Source organism: Amia ocellicauda, unplaced genomic scaffold (genome assembly GCF_036373705.1).
Source record: "Amia ocellicauda isolate fAmiCal2 unplaced genomic scaffold, fAmiCal2.hap1 HAP1_SCAFFOLD_147, whole genome shotgun sequence".
Taxonomy (NCBI): Eukaryota; Metazoa; Chordata; class Actinopteri; order Amiiformes; family Amiidae; genus Amia; species Amia ocellicauda.
Genome location: NW_027102710.1, coordinates 53,840 through 67,932, shown reverse-complemented (window position 1 = coordinate 67,932; position 14,093 = coordinate 53,840). Strand labels below are relative to the sequence as shown.

At 39.5% G+C, this 14,093-nt stretch overlaps 1 non-coding gene across 1 annotated transcript; it reads left to right on the top strand.

Annotated features, from left to right (window-relative positions):
* The first annotated feature begins 2,587 nt into the window (after positions 1-2,587).
* On the top strand, positions 2,588-2,702 carry LOC136722915 (U5 spliceosomal RNA). Its single transcript, XR_010806542.1, has one exon. It is a non-coding gene; the product is annotated as a U5 spliceosomal RNA (small nuclear RNA).
* The last annotated feature ends 11,391 nt before the right edge of the window (positions 2,703-14,093 follow it).

Below are 14,093 nucleotides of genomic sequence, written 5' to 3'. Positions count from 1 at the left end.
AATCCATGTGTTGATCTATGAACTCTGTCCTATAATGATATAAATTCTGCTTAGCTAACTTTTAAGATAACATAGTAATGACTTTCTGATTATAACCAGCTCTTTGATTTTTGTGTATAAAAGCTCTGACTGTTAAAATGAAGGCAGAGCGACTTTGGGATCTACTTGAGTCACTGTTCCTCTCCACGCTGCGTGTATTAAAGGCATTGCAACTAACGCTCCAACCTGGTTGAAGATGATTGTTCTTCCACATCAGATTTGACATTACTGTATGTATGCAGGCCCTTGTAATTGCTTTTCCAATACTGCCAACTGGTTATTGATGATTGATTTCACATTGTGGTACGAGTATCGAGTGAAATGAGTGCTATCCACCCCAGCAACACAGTGATAACATGGAGCCGGCAAGTCATCCAGGTCACAATAGAGGTCAAGCAGTGGGAGGAGGAAGACGTGGTGGTCAAAGGAATGGAAGGGGACATGCACCCCTTCTGAGAGGTGGTCGTGGGCCTCGTCATAGAGGAGGGCTTAGGCCTCACCAGAGAGGCAGCCATGGGCCTCATTTGAGAGGTGTTGGGGGAACGTGGTAGAGGACAAGGCCACGGACCAGACAGCGGCAGCAACAGCAAATAGTGTCCAGTGAAATCCGAGAAATAGTTGTAGAGCATGTTGTAAATCATGGCATGACCATGACTGAGGCAGCTACAATGATTCAATCAAACCTCAGAATCAACTCAGGATCAACTGTGGCCTCAATCATCAGAAATTTCCGTACTGAGAAGCGGCAAGTCTTCAGCATGCACTAAACATTAGGCTACTCTCAATTGTCAAATGACTGTATACTGCATACCAATGTGTAGCACAGAGTATAGTGTGCCTTTTGAAAGAAATGCAGACAGAGTGAAGCAGCTGATGACTGAGTATGTTCAGGTATGTTCAGTTTCAAGATGCCTCTTGTGAAAAATGGTTGTGAGAACCTGAACCTGAACACAGGGCTGATGGAAATTCAGAAGTACAGTAATCAATCCTTTGTTTTACACTAAGCCAGGTGAGGAACACTGCAGTTGACATTTTACTGTAGTTTTGTTCTTTTTTGTAGCTAATTATTGTTGCATGGCTTCAAAGAAACCTATGGTGTGATTTGATTGTATTGCATCAATACATTTCAGATTTTGTTCAATGATTCCACTGTGTCTGTAGTATTCTCTCTACTAGTCCTTTTACAGTGATGTATTTATGTGTAGTACCATAATGAAACATGTATCACATATTTTGTACTACAATATTTAATGATTGTACGAACAACTACACAGTGAATCTATCGGTATCTTCTGTGTGGGTGATCTAAATAAATGTTACTATGGTATTTCATGATAAATGAATTATTTGAACCAACAAGTCTGCAAGTGCAAGGTTTCTTTAAAGATATGAATGCACAATGCAATGTTTTGAACATTGGACAGCCTGTGTTACAAGTGATGACCGTTTTGAGTTTTGTGTCTAGAGTTTTGAAAAATGACATCAAGGTTCTGAAATGAGTGACAAAGTGATTGTAAAAAACTGTATATTCATCCTATTTAATGTGCTCTTTTAAAATGTACTTTTCTTTTTTATGTTGCCATTTCTGTTCTACCAATGTTTCAGTTGTTAGCCAAAGATTGACAGAGTACATCTCATACACACAGGCCAGACAGCAAGGATTTCTTTTTGAAATTCAATTACAAATGCTGCATGAACTCATCAATACGATTAGAGATCCTGAAAGCAATATAACTAACTCACTCTACAGCATCTCATTAGCAGTGAAAAGAAACCAAGAAAGTTGGGACAGTCGACTGTTTACCACTATGTAACATCACCTTTTCTTTTCATAACACTTATTAAGCACTTGGGCACTGAAGACACCACTTGGTTAAGTTTAGCAAGTGGGATTTCCCCCCATTCATCCATTATGCATTTCCTCAGCTGCGCAACTGCACAGGGCCTTCGTTGTCTTAATTTGCACTTCATAGTGCGCCACACATTCTCAATTCGGAGACAGGTCAGGACTGCAGGCAGGCCATGCTAGCACCCGCACTCTCTGCCTACGCAACCATGCGCTTGTAATCTGGGCAGAATTTGGTTTGGCGTTATCCTGCTGAAAAATGCAGGGATGTCCCTGGAAAAGACGATGTCTGGATGGCAGCATATGTTGCTCCAAAATGTGTACATCTCTTTCTGCAAAAATGGTGCCCTCACAGATGTGCGAGTTACATGACAGACAGACACTCATACACACTGTCACACCCACACACACACACACACTTTCACAGACAGACACACGCACACACACTCACTTTCACACAGAGACAGACACACAAACACAGAGACAGACACACACACACTCACTTTCACACAGAGACACACAAACACATACACTTTCACACAGACACACACACACATACATACATACATACATACATATATAAGGAAAAGAAACAATACATTTAAAAATCACAAAAAGATGTAATAAAGTACAGAAAATCTAAATGTAATAAAATGTGATCTTTAATACACACAAATATGTATGGCTGGTCGGATGCGTCTTGGACTCGGGTTCCTCTTCATTACGTATAATGCTTTTGCCTTTTGCTATAGCTTTCCGTGGAGGGGATCGTGGGTGAGTTTGTACCATTCTTGGGAGGCTCTGCCTTGTTGGGGCGGAGCTGTGATCCAGGTGAACAGCAGATCGGACATAGGTGGGCATGTGGGCGGAGGAGGAAGGCCGGTCAAGCAAATAAGCTTGCTAAGGTACGCAGCAGCAGCAAGCAGCCCCACCATCCAGTCAGCCAGCCAGTCTGGCTGGCAGTGACTGAGTGGTTGACAGACGGCAAGCAACGGAATGTACGTGCTCTGTGATGTCATAGGAGTCACCTGAGAGAGATGTTTGTGATGTCATCGCTGAGCTGGCTGGCTCTGTGTGTCTTGCTGGCTGTGTGTGTGTGTGTGAGAGAGAGAGAGACTTTTTGACTTTTATCAGACTTCATTGCCTGTTTGCAACACGCAATAATTCATACAAAAGAAAATAAATAAATAAATAAAAAATAGTGTTCCCCTTTGTTTGTCTCCCCCCAACAAGCATTAACTCCGCCACTGATCTGTACACTTTTAAAGAAAGCAACCCAATACACACAACAAAACAACCATCAAATACTAAACCCTATAAATGAATTACATAATAAAAACCAACTCCCCGTCATACAATTCACAAAGGGCATCATTAATACACCAGACCTGTTCAAAACTCTCCAAATCATTCATCAGCCTGTAATAGTTAAACTCTAGTCTGACTCTGCACTTGACCAGCATGGCAAACACTCTCACTGCATCCTCACTGCCCTCCCCACACACTCTGTTCTTCCTAGTCTTATAGACGGCCATTTTAGCCTGGCCCAGCAAGAAGTTTACCAGCTGGTCCACATGTTTGGTCCTTCTGGTGTATCGCGCCCCTAAAATAAAAACCTTTGTGTTAAAAATCAGGTTAAGATCAGTAAAAAGACGAGTTAAAAGACTAAAAATGGGTGACAACCGAGAGCAAGTGCTGAAACAGTGAAACACGGTCTCTCTCTGAGCACAGAATGGGCAGGCGTCGGACACAGCAGGGTTAAGAACAGTAATAAAAGAATTGACAGCAATAATGGTGTGTAACACCCTCCACTGCAGATTGCCAGCTCTCTTATTGAGGGGGGCTTGTACAGGCTTCTCCAGGCGGGCGCAGTGTCTTCCCCCAGCCCCAGCCTGTAAAGTAATTTTAGGAATCACAAAGAAACAGTTGAAAGTGCTAAATAAGTATTTTGATGCACCATATTAATTTAGGAAATTTACATGTTGTTTTTCATCAGCTTCTGTATCTGATGGCTCCACATCACTGGCTGGATTGACAGCAACGACACTCTAAAAAAAGAAGTGTTAAGTTTGAGCATTCAGGACTTGTTTTGAAGATCCTGAATATCACTGGTCCACAATTTATCTGTGAAACTATGGGTTAATCTCCATATACAAAATACTTTTCACACACACTTTAAATTTACAACTAAATTTACATGTTGATGTCTTTCGTCAGCTTCTGTATTTGATGGCTCAATATAACTGGTTGCATTAACAGCAACGGCACACTACAAGAAAATAACATTATATTTAAACATTCAGGACTGGTTTAGCATCACCTCGAATATCCCTAGCCCTTGAGGTCGATTGTTATTGTGGTCTTCAAGACCAGTGCTTCTCAACCTTAGTCCTGGAGGAGGCCCACTGTCTGCTGATTTTCATTACAACAACATTGTAGGTTATATCAGTGACTGTGGTCCTAAAGTACCCCTATGCCTGCTGTTTTTTTTCCAGTTGAGCTCTTAATTACCTAATTGGCTTAACTGAAGCCATTTAACCCTTTTCCCAGGTCTTTGGTTGTTGATGAGTTACAAAGAGCTGGATTGTGGCCCGCCATGACTGGAAGTGAAGAACACTCACTCTAGGCCTTTAACTTAATGTTCATATGTAGGGGCCTATCCATCTGATTTGTTTTTGCACATTTATTAACAGAAAAATTGATGGTACGTGAAATCATCTGAGCTGAAAAACATAATGTTCCACCAATAATAAAATAAATGTATTAATTAAAATTATAGAGATAATAGAATGTTCACAGATTATTAGTTCAGAAAATAAAATATTTTTTTATATCTTAAATAGAATTAACACTCAAATCAGTTGTAGGGTAAACAAGGTCTATTTTTTGGATTGATTTTATAATTATACATGTATGGCTGCATGAAGCTTACCTGAGAATCTGATATTTTAGTAACTTTGTTGCTTCTTGTTGGGTAGTCCACGTTTGCCGCCGTTCTTTTTCTGTAAATGTAAATCAAAAGGCAATAATTACATACTGTAATTAAAATACAAAAAGTATAAACATTGTATTATTATTTTTGTATCCTGTTTCTCCATCTCGATGCTGTTCTTTTTGGAATTGCATATCTAGGTTTACTTAAATACTGTTTATAAGATTGTAAACTCATCATCCAAATTTCTTCATTTGCCAAACTTTATGTAGTGCGCTTGCAGTTTCAGAAGAAGAAAAAAAACTGTAACAGATGGGATATGTAGTACTTTATACTCGAGTGGTCTATGCGATTACACCCTGTTGGTGTTATTAAGAACGCCAAGTACCAGAATGCAGAGCGGGACTGTTTTTTGTGCCGTGACTTGTCGGGGGAAAAAGGCGCAGAAAAAACGGACGAGAAGGTGAAGGTAGTATGGCGGTGATGCACGCGTTGGTGAAGTGGGAAAGCGGGGTCGACAAAGACTCTTACAGCGTGATTCCCACTGCTTGCTTTCGCAATTTTGATTTATTCAGCATTGCTGATGATGACGAAGAGACGACTCGAAACTTCAGAGCAGAGTGGAGAGACACGAACAAACCTCCAAAAGGTGGATGGCCTGTCCATGAAGCGCAGATCATTATGACTGGTAACAATGTTTATTTAAAAAAAAAAAACATTAAAGTCTTTACATGCTATTTGATATATACAATCACAGTATATTTGAAATGAATGTTTAAGTTATTAATGTGTTGTACGTCTAACATACTCTTATAACATGGTAGGTGGTGGTGAGGGCGCTAAAAACTCGTCATACTTGACTGGCATTTGTAAGAACGATTTATTGTGTGTTGTGCTTTACAATAAAATCCCCCAAATCACAAAATAAATTAAACCAGATATAATTTAACTTCAGTTTTGATTCAGTGTTGGCTGTTCATCTTAATTTGTATGGTCAAAGCACAGTATTTTTATGACAAATAAATATAATCCCCAAATATCTGTGGACATAATGCAGGGTTTTATTTATTTTATTTTTATTTTAGGAAAAGAAGGCGAACTAAGAAGAAAACTTAATGACCTAACAAAAATGCCCTGTCCTAAAATGAAGAGAGTACCTAAACCAAACAAAAAACTTCAAATTTCAGATGATAGTGACCTTGATGAACCACAGTTACCGGTGAGATAATTACTGCAAATATTAAATAAATGTATTGCAGGATTGTTTTTTTTTAATCATATTCATATATATATATATATTTTCATTTTAAACTCTTTTCCTCTCTGAATACAGCACAAAATAAGAAAGAAAACCGATGGAGCTTCAAGAATTAGATCCCGTCATATTCTACAGACATTTAAAGAGTCCAGTGAAGTTGAGCTACAGCAAAACGTTAAGCAGCTCGAAAAGGAAAACACAAGACTTAAAAATGAAAACCAATGTCTTCGAAACCGTATGGTTGATGGTAAGTTTTTTTATTTATAGCAAATAATTCCTTACCTTGATAAATGTTATTCTTCAGTAATTTAGATTCCAGAGTAATGTATTATAGTTGATCATACTGAAGTAATCTAGAACCACAATACAGACTCTTAATGTGCACTGTCTAATAGTTTAATAATACTGATTATTAAATAAAGTTTTTCAACATAACTTCATAATCCTACATTAATGACTATATGCATTACATTAGACCTGGAAATTCTTGTATTTTATCTTTTTTATTTTTTTCGTAGCTAATGTTAATGACCCACAAAAAGGTCAGTTTGCCAATAACATAGAGCAAGTCTCTCAAGTATAATTGCAGGCATTGATGGTTTTGTTTTCACTTTGCATTAAATATATTACTAGAAATGATTATCATTTAATACTAAGGTTTTTTTCTCCAGAGATTCCAGACCTTTTGGACAATCTGAAAAAAATTGTAACAAAAGCCACATTTATCAGCAATGAAGACAAAAGTGTGTCACCATCAAGTGGTTCTGACAGCCCCACAGCAAATTGTTCTGAATCTGACAAAGAATCACCAAAACAGGTATAACACTCTTGGTCTACAATATTACAAAGACAAGGTAAAAATATATATATTGAAAACAAATATTGGTTGTAAACAATCTAATGATGCTACATTATCAGTTATATTCATAGTTATAGTTGATAATAAGAATGTAATTGAATTATGGGTGTCACAGATTCACTGACTTTATTATGTCTGTAAATTAATAAACTTAGAATTGAGACATACTGTGGTCTTTAATAACACATTTCTGTAACAAAATCACAGCCTTACTGATAATGTATTCCACTTAACATAATATAAGAATAGTTTGGGGATAAACTTGTTTTTTATTTACCATTGTCTTTTAGGTGGAAAAGTTCCCAGGCACTGGAGTTTACATTGACAAACTGTCCTGGATCCTTGCAGAGAGGTGCAGCACGAATACGTCATATGCAAGAACCCTGACGGTTGCTGTCTTTGACTTTCCAACATTACTAAAGAGCAATCTTCGTGGTGGTGGCAGCAAGAGAGATCCAACTTCGGAGACATTAAGATCCTCATTGATGTTATTGAGGATCATATACAGCTGCCTTCGGAAGGACACGACGTGTTTCAGTTGCGGGGCTTTGCAGCCCAGCGGGACCCTCTTAATGCCGGACATCAGCTGCCCGAGCCGGTGCGGATGAACGGAGGGACGTTAGACAGCGTTACCTTCCGGGCAGGAGCAGCGAGCGGCAACACCGGGGTGAAAGTGTCGTCTAACACTGTGCCATTAGCCACTAGCTGATTGAGCAGATCAGTGGTTTTTAAGAAGATAACAATGGCAGCAGACTTGATATTTTCACACCCTGCTACCTCCCCAACCGCTAACACACACTGCTCTAGGGGGCAGAACTGCACCGGAGCGATCTTGACTCCATGGCGTCGGGTCAGTTTTTCAAAAGACGCATTCAGGGGGTCCGACCCCCCGACCCGGGAAGAACTACCGGTACTCCCCCCTCCCCTCCCCTGTTCCCCCACAATAAGAAAAGCACTGAAAACAGAAGACAAAATAAACAAACTGAAAAAAGTAAAGCAACAAAAAAACGCAGCCAAAGGACAGAGCTCTCAGCAGCACTCCCGCTCACTGCAGACCCCTCCCACACACTCCCAGCTGAGAGAGAGAGAGAGAGAGAGAGAGAGAGAGAGAGAGAGAGTGTCTGTCTGTCTCTCTCTCTCTGTAGATGCATCATAGGGAACATATGTAACAATCTCTCTTTTTGTTTACCAAAAATGAGAATGAACGTATTTCAAGTGGGTGTTGCCTTGGTTGGAAACGTTTTAAGATTATTTATGAAGTGTAAAGTGGATTTGTCTCAGTTCTCCGTAGTTTTCAATGTATGTGCCATTCAGTAGCGTTCATGTTACAGATGTGCCCTATGCAGTGGTAGGGTCAATAAAATGTCAGTAAAACTTTATTTTAGCAATTATGGAGGGGAAGAACTGCAAATAGCGGGTCCCCACTAATTATCTAACTTACCAACAACGTTTAAAATTAGGTCTTGCGAAGCTGCCAAATAATGCTGTATAATCGTATGTGTCTTCATACACCGGCTGCTATAGTCTGATAGCTTTGATTATATATATATATTTTCTCGTGAACCACAAATGCTATTTGCTTGATTTTTACAGAGTATGTTATAAATACCATTGTTATGAAGCCTGACAAATTGTATGCTGTAATTATGAATATTTTCAAATCATTTGTTTGTTTTTCCTAACATGTTACAAATGTTCCCTATGTGAAAGATGCATTATATCTTAATAACGTCTAAACAATTAAAGATATACAGATTATTATTTTCGGTAAAGTTATAACACATTGCTATTAACTATGTGTGTCAGTAAAAGTTTAAAAAATCCTAATAATTTTTTATTGATCCTGCAAAATAGGTGTTTAGGGAACATTTGTAACATTAGGGTTACGATTTGCCATAGACGCGGAATGAGTTTGATTGTGATGTTAAATGGGGTTTAAAGACGCAGTCGCCTCGGTGCTGATTACTATTGCTGTGTTTCTCCACTTCTACTCCATGCTTGGGAACGCCCACATCCAGTGACGTCAAAACCGGTGGAAAAGCGGGCCGGTTCAAAAAAGATCAGCTGGATCCCAGGCCGAGCAGCAGCTCCGGCTCCAGCACCGGCACCATGTCGCTGGAAAAGCGCTAAGTGAGCTCACAGTGAGCTCAGTGTAATGTCTGCTCTGGTGAGCTCACAGTGTGACCTAGTCGTTAGTTCACGTCTTCACTGGGTAGTCCATGACAACTTAATTGACTCAATTCTTGGGCTTAATTGGTCAAAATGACCATTGGTTGAAGGTACTCAGGGACTGATGTGTAGAGAGACTTATTAAACCTGCAGGATTGTGGTTTTCCCAGAACAGAATTAACCAGTGTAGCGTTATGTTGGGTGTATTCTGATAAGAGCATTTTAGCTCTGAGCTGAAGCACTGATCTAAAGAAGACCTCTCCCCCCCAAATTTATCAGATTTCCTTAACTCATCAGCATGTGAACTGGTTTACATCAAAGTGACAGTCTTGGGAGGATGGCACCAAGAATGGGCCAAATAGCTTGGAATCCCTGCTGTGAGATGTCTGGGGAAGGGGGCCTGTAGGAAATAAAAACTCTTTGAAATGGACGAGAGCCGAAATCCCGACACAGAGCTACGAACCCGTGCCAACCGGCATTTCCAAAAGATGGCATGGATTGACATCAGTCATACATCAAGCCCCCCTCCAATAGGACACTGGGGGCTGAAGCCGAAATCCAATCTCACAAACTAAAGAACCAATCACCTATTGATCTGACAGGCGTATAAAGGGTAACGCACGGCATCTCTCTCTCTCTCTCACCTAAACCAGTAACTCGCTGCCACAGCTCAACTTGTATCTCTGTTGCCAGAACCGGAACCAGAAACCAACTAAGTCTTTACCAGCAACAGAAGGGTTAAACTGGGAGAAGGAGATTGAGCCGTACGAAGAATTCTTTTAAAGGACTTTATTAAATAAAGAACTTTACAGACTGCGCTGCCCGCCTGTGCCCAGCCATCCAGCTGGACAATTGACTAAGTCGACTGAATACGAAAGTCATTTAAATAGCTATTTGAGTCTTAAGAAACTTGACCCTTGGAACGAACAGGGCCCTGCTTTCCTCAAAGACTTTGTCTTCAAGTAACTACGGTGGAACCCTGCTTACAAAGAAGATTTTGTGCACAACCTTGGAGCCTTCAAACCAGTGGAAAATCTGTTTGGAAAAGACTCTACATTCGCGAAACCCCAACTTCCAGGTGCATCGACTGAGTGGAAGTTCTTGGACAAAGCCGAACCGGACTGCCTTTGTTCCAAACCACACGGACCTCGTGCCGTGTGCTGTTATCTGAGCCCGAAGCCAGAGAGGCCTCTCTGCGACGAAGTTCACATAAGTTTAACAGTTTGGAGTTTGTGATTCATGACATTTGAGAAATCAATTAGAAATGTTAATCTGTGATTCATAACTCTAGAATGTGTAATATCATTTAGTTTTCTTAAATATAAATGTGTGTTGCATTCAACTGTTTTGTTGATAATTTTAGAAATAAAATCTGTCAACGCCGAGAAATATCTTCTCATTCCTGTTTAACTGTTTAGTCTGAAATTGACACAAGTGAATAGACACCAGATTATAGGTGGCCCTGCCTATCCTTAATCATTGAATAATAATCAGTTAAGGGAAATTGTGGTAACAAGTAATGATAGGATCTTTCTCTCCACCTAAACGTTAATGAGACTGATATATATATAACGAGAAGTTACCTGACATAAATACTAACCTGCATAGTTATTGAATGTCTGACTAACAATACTAATGAGAGACTCACCTTCGTCTTACTAACCGGTATTGTAGTCAATGTGTTTATAACCTTTTTTGTTTAATGATTTGTGTGTTATCATATGCGATCCCATGGTCTTTGATTTGGTCACGGAAGTGATTTGTCTTTGATTTGTTGATCTAGAGTTGAATTTTAATTAGTTTTTCCCTTTTGTATAATTAGTGTAGTGCTACATTTAGTCTTTGTTTTTGAATAAATTTGACAATTTATATCTTTGGAATTGGTGTCTGCGTCCAATTATTACAGAAATTGAGTTCTACAAGATTCCAGGATTCGTGATAAGGTGATACTATAAATTCACTTCTTTAATTGAATTTTATAAGTGTACCTTACGCTACACCTTTGACCACCACGTCTTCCTCCTCCCACTGCTTGACCTCTATTGTGACCTGGATCACGTGCCGGCTCCATGTTATCGCTGTGTTGTTGAGGTGGATAGCACTCATTTCACTCGATACTCGTACCACAATGTGAAATCAATCATCAATAACCAGTTGGCAGTATTGGAAAAGCAATTACAAGGGCCTGCATACATACAGTAATGTCAAATCTGATGTGGAAGAACAATTCCTTTATCCCTCTGTTCTCCACCAGGGTTGTGCTGTTTGCCTCGATTGGCAAGTTTGCAGTGTGAGGAGTGGATCCATGTCGTCGTTCCTAGGCACTTCACAGCTGTGTGGGTGGTCAGGAGCACCTGGTAGGGCCCTGTCTACCTGGGCTGTTGGGAGGACTTTCTCTTGTGTGCTTTGATATACACAGTCACCTTGCTGGAAGGGGTGGTAAACCTGCTGGGATGGTTCAGTCTGGGCGGCTTTCATCTGTGAATGGACAGCTTCGAAAGCACGTGTTAGTCCCATACAAAAAGACAACAGAGCATCATCCATCAAGTGGATGTCCATTTCCCTTACAGACAATGGAGGAGTGATGGAGAGTCTCATAAGTCATCCCATAATAATCTCACACAGAGAAAGACCTGTTTTTCTCAATTTGCTGACGATTTCATTGTCATTAGGACTATAGGAAGGGGATCTGGACGTTTGAGTCCTGTTTGTTTGCATATATTAGACAGCTTATTCTTTAATATCCCATTTTGTTTCTCCACTGCTCCAGCTGACTGAGCCTGATGGGGCAGTGAAAATGTTGTTTACCTCGCAGGGCTTTGCATAATTCCTGCACTATTGTCCCAGTGAAGTGAGTGTTCCTATCACTGGAAATTTCCCTGGAATGCGAAATCTACATATAACATCCCTTAACTGTATTTTTGCTACTTTTACTACTTCAGCCTTCCTACGGGATAGGCTTCAACCCATTTAGAACACCTATATATTATTACAAGTATATATTCATATCCACAACATTTAAGCTTTTGAACACAATCTATTTGCATATTGCAGGATTATGAGCTTGACAAATGTGGCAAGTTCTACAATATTGCTAAGCTGTTACTATAAAACCTGGGGCAAACCAATTTAAAAGACTGATGCACACATCCCCCCTTTGCCCGTGTGGCCAACACCATGCGCCACATGGGCAAACCAGGGAAAGAGTGCCTGTGAGGCAACCAATGCATTAGCAAATGTTTGAGCTCTCTTATGGAAGGTGCAGTGGCCAGTTGCAATTTCCTGGAGCTTTTACAGTGCATCTCAAATTAAATTTCATCCAGCCCCAGGTCATAAAAGTCAAACCCTAGTTACGACATACATAACACATACATTTTGTTGCTTCAAAGAGAATACAAAAGTCAGCAAAACATTCTTTTTTACAAATTCAGTTTGTAAACTGTATTGTACATATATTTGTTGCGTTTTGATTTATAAACATTATACATTGTACAAATCTTAAGTGAAGGGCAATGGACTGATTCTGACTTCATGGCTGTCATTCTATTCATTTGAATAATGTGACATCTCCACTAATAGTACATTATAAATTAAACTATCAATAGAAGAATATGTGCTACTGCGGACGTCATCTGAGCAGTTTCACAATATATTGTAGATTCCTATAATCTGGAAAACCTTTAATTATAGTATTTTAACTTATTTCTCCACTGAGTCAAGCATCACTTCAGCGTAGTGGACCTCAGCATTGGTCTGTTCAAGTTGCTGTGAGGCTGTCTTTAAAGCCGCGCCCTCGGCCTACTGTGTCTCAACAAGAACACCAGCATCTTCTCCATATGGGTCAGACATCGGTTCCTTCAGGACACGATTCATAATATGCATATCTGCCATGTGGAATAAATCAGTCTGAAGACACAATGTGTGGTTCACACAACATCAGAGATCGTCCTTATAAAAGGCATCTCTATCACATTAGTTGACATTCGCACAATCTATAAGGTTTCTAGTAAAGGGACAATTCAAAATAATAATAATCTTGATTCCAATTTATCTCATTTATCAAATTATTTCAGTACAGCACTCAGCTGTCGTCAGCAGCATCATATCTCCTGTGTTTATTGAATCAGCTTTACTTCCTAGTGTAGATACTCTTTTTGTGTGGAGTTGTCAAAGTTTCAAAACAATGTGCTTATCTTTGTCCTTTTATCTAACTTAAATACCTGAGAACATTACAATAACTATTACAGCAGCTCCTTCAACACCATAGTTAATAGTAGTTGGGTAAATGATGGCAGTTATTAATCTTTGTTTCTCAATTCATTTTTTACCAATAAACCATAATTTGAAATTATTTCCATACTCCTATTATTCCTATTTTCATTATTATTAGTTTTATGCGGTTGTCATCTAGTATGTGATGTATTCGTCTGTATCAACATCAATATTATTATCATTATTAATACAAGCAGTGTAAATTACCATTCATTACACTCTTGCTCTGTTTGTAATAAGTTATGAACCCTTACACGTACTTACAGTCTCTGCCTTGTCTCTGACTTCTCTCTCTCTCTCTCTCTCTCTCTCTCTCTCTCTCTCTCATCTCAGGCTGCTTGTCTGCTCAGGCGAACAGGGGGAGCAGAGGAGCACATACGGCCCTTGCCCCCTGCCCCCCTCTTCCTAATTGATAGGGTATTTCTGTTTGTGAAAGGACTATTTCCAAACAGTTTTATAACTTGCCATGACTATGTTTCATTAAATTAGTTATGTTACACCTTTAGTTATACCTGTAGTAACTTCATTATTTTCCCTCATATTCCAGTCAATCACCATCAGAGTCTCTCGTGGCAGTACATTTGTCTCACACAGAACAAACTCTCCTTTCTCAACCGCTTTCAATTTTGGATAACATCGCACTGCATCCCAACAGCTGTTCTTTCTCCTATTCCTAATTTCTTACAAGAAAATGCAAGTTATATTTGATCGATTTGTA